Source organism: Gekko japonicus, unplaced genomic scaffold (assembly GCF_001447785.1).
Source record: "Gekko japonicus isolate JY-2015 unplaced genomic scaffold, Gekko_japonicus_V1.1 scaffold43, whole genome shotgun sequence".
In the NCBI taxonomy this organism is placed as follows: Eukaryota; Metazoa; Chordata; class Lepidosauria; order Squamata; family Gekkonidae; genus Gekko; species Gekko japonicus.
The window spans coordinates 1,009,391-1,017,660 of NW_015173123.1; positions in this window are offsets into that span (position 1 = coordinate 1,009,391).

Sequence of the window (8,270 nt, forward strand, 5' to 3'; positions counted from 1 at the left end):
CAAGTTTATGATTTATTCAGAGATGTCCTCTTCTCCCCAAGGGGGACCTAAAGAGGCTCCCATCTTTCTCCCACTTCCATTTGACTGGTCCAACTGGCACTGAAAGAACAAAACTGGCTTCTGGGTTCCAAGCCCAATTCCAAGCGCAGGTGTGAATCTCCAGAGCCCTCAACGACCTGCAATGGGGGTATTCCGTCCTCCTGCACCAACCTGCCCATCTGTCAAGATCACTTCTTAGCAGATGCCCACAGGGATCAGTCCGAGGGCGCCCAGGTGGTGGTTGGGGCACTCCAACGGTGGAAGACCAGGGGGTGGTGGTGGAGATGTGTCTGGCACCTGGGCTGTTTTTTCCTTCGTACCTGGTCAAACCCCAATTTGTGTACTCCCCCTGATGGATTTCTTTTTTCTGTTGCTGTTTGAGGTGGTGTTGGTCTCCTTTAATCATTGCTCTTTGGGCAACTGTTGTTATTTGGAATTAGGCAGCTCTTTGGCATGTTGACATGTTTTATGCAACCGTTTTGGACAGGGGCTCTATGAGGAACCATCTTGGGCCGCTTACTTGGGAGGCCACGAGAGACGCATGGATTCATTTAAAAGAAAAAAACCCTGCCATATCTGTCCATCCACTTGCTCCAGTAGCAGGCTGTTAGTTTTATGAGGTTTTACAAGGGACCACAGGGGCCAAGGCTGTGATGGAGGACATCATCATGAACATATGGGAAAAGATGCAGGGAAGAGGACAACCACAGGCACCCAGGCAGGCAAACCTCTCAAAGCAACCTGCAGGTTGACTCTCATGGCTACGTTTTTGCTGACAGTGACGACAGAAGAGTGCTTTCCCAGGATGCTAGAAATGCCCCATGGACAGGAAACAAGGCCAGACACATGTCAAGAAAAGAGCCAGATCTCCAAGCCTATGAACAGAAAGCAGGTTCCTCAGAACCTTTTCCTTCCTCTTACCAACAAAAGGAAGTTTGAATGCTGCAAAGAAGCCGCAAAGTCTGAGAGTGAGATTAGAGTGTCGGACTAGATGGACCACCAAGAAGCTTCTTGGGGGGCTGTTGACCGGTCCTCCTTTCTCGGCCTGACTCGCCTCGTGAGAGTGTCGGGAGGATGAAACAGAGGAAGGGAGAACTGCAAACACCTCCCTGAGGTCCTCTGGAGGAAACACTGGACTGAAATGTGATAAAACGCGGCAACGTGAGCAACTGCTGAGCAGTTAATACACTGGGGAGTAGCTGCAGCTGGTTTTGCTTAGAAGGCAAGGCCGTAAGCAGGGGCCATCATGGCTTCTACCAGCTATTGCAGCGAGATCCTTGCATCCGGCTTACTGGCTGCCTACCTTCCTCTCAATTACACAGAGCCTGCCCTTGGAAGTCTCCACTTAATGAAACTCAACGTTGGCTGCTTGTTAGCAGAACAGAGAGGGAGAGTGGGAAACCCACACATCAGGACTGCGGAGTTCCTCTTGCAAGCCGAATAGCTTTGTAGCTGAGTCAACAGCTATCTTAGCTGGTTTTGTGATTACAGCTTCCTTCCAGTGCCTGTTCTTTCTCTCTGCTGGAAGGAATCCAAAGGGATTAAAGTGAATGCCGCTCCGCAGGCAGAGTATTGTTGTCATCTTGGCACGTAAACTAATTTTCATCTCCTTTGGCAGGAGAGATGCTACAAGTTCACAGCTCTACACACACAGTTCTCATTTTACTGCCAGACCCAGCACAAAGGATACGCACAACACAGTCTTCTAAATCTCCATTTTAGTAGCACAGGAACAGGAAATGGTCTCGTGATGCACATGCCTTGTAGCTCTGTTTTACCCAAGGGAGTCCCGATTTTCTGCTAACTTCTCTGCCTTGTGGTGGAAGCCTTGTTAACATATAAGAACCATGGATGTTCTTCAACGTTCAGCCAGATTCAGCTCCTGCCCCCGGGGGGCTGAAGCTAAAACCAAATGGAAAAGATCTGTTTTCTGGCTCACATGAGCAGAAGAAACAACTACACACTAATGCAACACACAGTGTTCAGCCTGCCATTTCACACACAGCAGCTGCTGAAATCTGTTTAGCTTTATACAACAAATATACTGATGCAGTGTTGTTGTTGTTGTTGTTGTTCAGTCACACAGTCGAGTCCAACTCTTCGCGACCCCATGGACCACATCACGCCAGGCCTTCCGGTCTTCCGCAGTCCTCTGAAGATTGCTCAATTTCATGTTCCTGAAAACAGGCTGCTCACCAGCACCAGCGCCTTCAAGAAGAGCCGCAGACGGAGGCGCAGTTCTGCAAGGGCTGCGCCACAGGAGGAGCCAGACCCCTGCTTCGCTGGACCTCCTCTTGAAAGAGAGGAACACCTTGGCCCCTGTCAGTCAAAGCAAAAGCAAAGTCCGCTGGGCTTCGTGTCTCGCTGGCGCAGGCGCCACTCACTTCCCGGGGGGGGGAGGAGCGGTGGGGCCGGAGGAATCCCAGCCAAGGTTCCCTCTAAGCGGAGTGGGTGCCAGCTAGCTCACAGTTCATCTGCGTTGTCCTGTGCAGGCACACATGGGATCTGCGCGTGCGCAGGTCCCATGTGTGCCTGCACAGGACAACACAGATGAACAGTTGTTGTTGTTGTTGTTCAGTCGCACAGTCAAGTCCGACTCTTCGCGACCCCATGGACCAGGTCACGCCAGGCCTTCCTGTCTTCCGCCATCCTCTGAAGTTGGCTCAATTTCATGTTGGTTGCATCGATGACACTGTCTAACCATCTCATCCTTTGCCGTCCCCGTCTTCTTTGACCTTCAATCTTTCCCAGCATCAGGGTCTTCTTCTCCAGGGAGGGCTCCCTTCTCATTGACAGTCAGATCTGAGTCCAGGAGCACCGTCGAGAGCGAGGAGGTTTTCAGGATACGAGCTTTTGCGACTCAGAGCTCCCTTCGCCAGACACGTAGGAGTGTGTTGGGGAACAGGAGAGACTGAGGCCGCAATCTGTTGTGTGGGAACTGGAATATTGCTGGCTGGCATACCTGTTTTTGTCAGTGAAAATTACAGTAGTAGATTGTTCCAAATGTAAATTTTCCATTGTTCCAAATGTAAAAGCTGTATATCTCTGTCAACTTATAGCTCCAAATTTGTGTTAGGGACAATTACGTTTGCCCCAGCACAATCACTTTTGTCCCACGAAGAAATCAGGCAGAAAAATCAAAGTGGAGGTTTTTAAAGATCTGATGCGCACCAGGGAAACCCAGCCTGAGCTTAGAGACTCGGGCCTGAGCTCAGAAACTCAGGCCAAGGGCTTCGTAGTTCTGTGGTTACATACAGCTTTTATACAATCACCTAATTAACATATGCAAGCTTCTAATGCCTTATCACGAACGCAGAAAGTCCCTGTTTGTTAGTTGATTGGTCAACCACAAACTTACAATCTCCTCGCACGCCTCTTCTCCCTAGTCCCGCATTTGTTTGTTTTAATTCCATTTATGTACATGCTTCCTCCCAATTAGTTATACATTGTAGTGAAAACCAGGTGATTTCCATCCTCAAGTATAATTGGGATGGTATGCCTTATCCAGTCCTCTCCTGACAAGAGCAGCTGTGTGCTATCTCCTGGTTTGCTGTCCTTATCAACAAATACGTTCCTATAGATGTCTGCCTCGTGATGGACGGCATCCTGCCTTCTGCCTTCTGCTGTACATCTTGCATTCTGATGTGTAAGCTTATTTTCTACAAATGAACTTTTTAAATAACAGAGTTCATTCTGAGTGTGTTCTGCTTTCTAGCTTCTAAAAGCAGGCTCTAATACTTCTCATTATAGAATATTGATGATGAATTCCCACAATTTCCCAATTAATACCTCCCTAACATTTGCCCAGAGCCATCTCCTTGGCCGGATTTAATGTTCTTCCTTCCGCTCTTCTCTCTGGCAGATTCCAGGGGATCCCCTATTCTAGCAGGTGCTGTTCTTGTAAGAAGGACTGTGTTGAAACTGTCCTCCACGTTCTTCTTCCGTGTCCCTTTTATTTGGCGCCCCGTCAGGATCTTCTGTACCCTATATTAGCTCAATTCCAAGAGATTCCTGACAATCTTAAGGCTCTTTTTTTGCTTGATAATCCAGATACATCCTTGATAAGTAATATTAACCACTAGTTTGTTATGCTTTTATTCTGTTCTTCTGTGTTGTAGCTCCAATTTTACCCTGGATGGATGTATTTTCTGATTTGTATTTAACTTGATCTCTTCTTGTATGTATATACATATGCCAATAAAGGCTTGCTAAAGAAAAAGGTAGTAGATCGACTTCCGGTCTATGGAACAACGATGGCGGACACTCTCCCCACGACGGGGAAGGGTGAATCACACACCAGCGGCCTGGAGGGGTGCCACCTCAAGTGACACCCCTGCAGAGCCTTTACGTTAGACTCCAGGCCAGGGGGCTTTTGAAGGGTAGCCTCTTTGATGGCGCAATGCCGGAGAATTGAGGCTCCCCTCTGCCCCGATGGTCCAGTCACTGAGTGGCCTTCGGGCACAAGCTGGACTGACCGGGACAAGCACTGGAGATTGAGTGGAATGGCAAAAAACCCGAGCGCGGTCAGAGAAAATGACCGACAATGAACCTGAGTTCTGAATAAAACAGAGTAGTTTTAAAAGCCCCCCCGCTTTTCCTTATGGCAGCAAGAAGGTTGGAAAGATGAGAAAGTACCTTCAGAAAATGATGTAATTGAAAAAATGATGGGATTAGCAGAAATGGATAGATTAACCTTAAGACTACAAGGGAAAGATAAGGAGATATATGAAAAACGATGGAACCTGTTTTATATATGGATTGATAATGTAATCAGAAAAGACTCACAAGGATGAAAAAATGTAAAATGAATGTTAAATGTAATTTATGGAAAATATTAAATAAACCGTTAAAAAAATAAAAGCCCCCCCCGCTTAAAAAAGAGATTGCAACCTCTTATGCGAATGAGCTGTTAATGGACACGAAGAGGGAGAGGGGAGGAAGTAAACCGAAAGTGTTTTGAGAGACTTATCTGAATTGCGAAGTCGTTTGGCAAGTTTTCCGAGTTGCGTAGAAGTGGTAGAAACTTTAAACAAAACGGGAAAAATGGCGGCCCAGCAGAGAAAGTTTAAAACAAAGCCGGGCATTCAGAGTTTGATACCAGAAGAGGGAACAGATGTCATTAAACTCCTGGCGGATATGATCAAGCCGGTGATGGAACAACTCAATGGTATTAACCAGCAATTGACGGTGATGAATAAAAACTTTGCAGCACAGCAGCTTCAGCTGAACGAAACAGAGAAAAAAGTGGAGCAGGCAAACGAGACAATTAAAGAGATAGACACCACAAGCAAGAAGTTGAAGAAAAGGATGGGAGAGGTAGAAACGAAGCAGAATTGCCAAGAGAATCGAGTTTTGCAGCTACAGATGGAAAAAGCTAACATGATTATCAGGTTTCAGGGAGTTCCTGAAATGGATCGGGAAGACCTGAAGAGGGTGCTCAGTGAAATCATCTCTCCAGTTGTAGGCTTAACAGCGGATGAACTTGTCAACAAAATGGAGTCAGCCTATAAGGCATACTCCAATTACATTAAAAGAAATAGCCTACCTGGAGAAATATTGGTCAGGTTTTCAAGAAGACAAACCAGAGATGCCATTTTAAAAGCAACATCAACAACTCCACTGAAAATGGGAAATGTAATTATCAAAACGTTAAAGGACATTCCATTTGAAATTAGACAAAAGAGGAAAAATTACAAAGACTTAATTTCTTCCCTTTAAACTAATGGGATATCGTACAGATGGGCGGTTCCGGAGGGTGTCATCTTTAAGATCAACGATAAAAGAGAGAAGATAGACTCCACTTTTAAAGCTAAAGAATTTTTGAGACGTCAACTGGGGTCAGATGAAGACTCAAAAGAGGAAGAAACGAAGTCTAGTGACTCTGCTACCTCTGGAACGGAAGAGGCAGAAAAGGGTGCAGGACCCGCCAGAGTGGTATACGATTTTAGAGACAGAAAGCCGAAGTAAAGGCAGAAGGACTTGGAAAATGGCCTTTTGAAGCAAAGAATAAGAAGATGATCAGAGATTTCTCTCATAACAACTAATAAAATAACATATAAAAGTGAACTGTTATAAGCAAGAACTCTACAAGTATATTGTGATATTAACACTTATTGTACTAACATTTTTACTATCAGTGAAATGATCTCCTCTTGGGGTTTTAGTATAGTGTGGCTTGCTTTCCTTTATCCATAGTTGTAGTCCCTTCCCCAGTATTTCTTTGTAGTTTTTGTAGTATTTGCAAAATAAAAAAAATATCCCTACGGGGATTTTAAAAAAAGAAAGGAAAAGGTAGTAGATCCATGTAGTCAGCCATGTTGGTCTGAAGAAGCAGAACAAATTTAGAGTTCAGTTGCACCGTTAAGACCAATTCAAGGTTTGAGCTTTCAAATCCAGTGGAATGGGAGGTAAGGTTCTAATGTATAGATGAGCTGAACAGCAAATTAACATATAACATGATGAAGATGTTTTAAACTATGCAAAACCAGAATTAAATAACAAGCAAAGGTTATAAGGTCAACAGCTGTAAAGCCACAAGTATGTCAAAATAAGTTTGAGACTCTTCCTTCACTCTCAGAGCGTGAAAGTCACTTAACAGCATTTCTACTTTCTCTTTTGAGGTGGAAGCGGTGTATGTCCGCCCAAACATTCCAGTATGCCTTGTATAACATTCAGTATTCTAATATACAATTCTGAAAAAGAAATACACTAAAACACAGAGGATATATAGTCCTTCTGTATGAACCAGTTTGGTGTAGTGGTTAAATGTGCGGACTCTTATCTGGGAGAATCGGGTTTGATTCCCCACTCCTCCACTTGCAGCTGCTGGATGACCTTGGATGACCTTGGGCAAGCCATAGTTCTGACAAAAGCTGTCCTTGAAAGGGCAGTTCTGGAAAGAGCTCTCTCAGTCCCACCTACCTCACAGGTGTCTGTTGTGGGGAGGGGAAGGGAAAGGAGTTTGTAAGACACTCTGAGACACCTTTGGGTAGTGAAGGGCGGGGTATAAATCCAATCTCCTCCTCCTCCTCTTCTTGAATGCATATGTGAAGACTGAATGAGTTAGCATATGTAATGAGATAAGAAACTAAAAAGCTCATACCTTGAATAAACCATGGTTGGTCTTAAAGGTGTCACTGGACTCTAAATTGTGGTAGCAGTTTGACGTCACTGTGCATAGGGGTGCTCTGTTCACACCGGGTGGACACAGACTCACCCTTCAGACTATGCAAGTTTGGAGGGATGATGAGCTATGCAGCAGCTATTATCTTGGGATGGTCTGCCAAGCACATTCAGAATTCCTTCAGCACAAAGTGGTTCTCATCATCAGTGCTTTAGATTCTTCTTCCCATTGCTCGTCCCTCTTGCATCCTGCTTTGCCTGCCCACTCATTCACAGCCTGGTGTGCTGGGCCGGGCAAAGGAACCAGCTCTACGGTCAGATCTGCCCCTTGACCCCCTTTCAAAGGCTGACTGGATATCAGCTGTTCTGGACGCAGCCCTCTCTCCCCTGGGATTGCTCTCAGCAGCCCTCATTTTTTGGGAACATTGGCCTGCTAGCCAGTGGTACCATCCAGGAAGTCAATGCTCCCAAATAGTTAAATAATTGGAGAGCTGGGTGGAAAGCCCCCGGGAGCCAGATGTGGCTAGTGGGACACTGGCTCACCTCTGGCTAGTGCAAGATTAGGCATTTTATAAATAAGAACATAAGAGACGCCAATGTTGGATCAGGCCAAAGGCCCATCCAGTCCAACACTCTGTCACACAGTGGCCAGAAATACCAGTGCCATCAGGAGGTCCAGCAGTGGGGCCAGGACATTAGAAGCCCTCCCACTGTTGACCCCCCCCCCAAGCACCAAGAAGACAGAGCATCACTTGCCCCAGAGCCCCTAGCTATACCTTGTGGCTAATAGCCACTGATGGACCTCTGCTCCATATGCTTATCTAATTCCCTTTTGAAGCCATCCATGCTTGTAGCACCCACCACTTCCTGTGGCAGTGAATTCCAAGTGTTAATCACTCTTTGGGTGAAGAAGGACGTCCTCTTATCCGTTCTAACCCGACCGCTCAGCAATTTCATGGAGTGCCCACGAGTTCTTGTATTGTGAGAAAGGGAGAAAAGTACCTCTTTCTCTACCTGCTCTTTCCCATGCATAATCTTATAAACCTCAATCATGTCACCCCTCAGCCGTCGTTTCTCCAAGCTAAAGAGCCCTAAGCGCCTTAACCTTT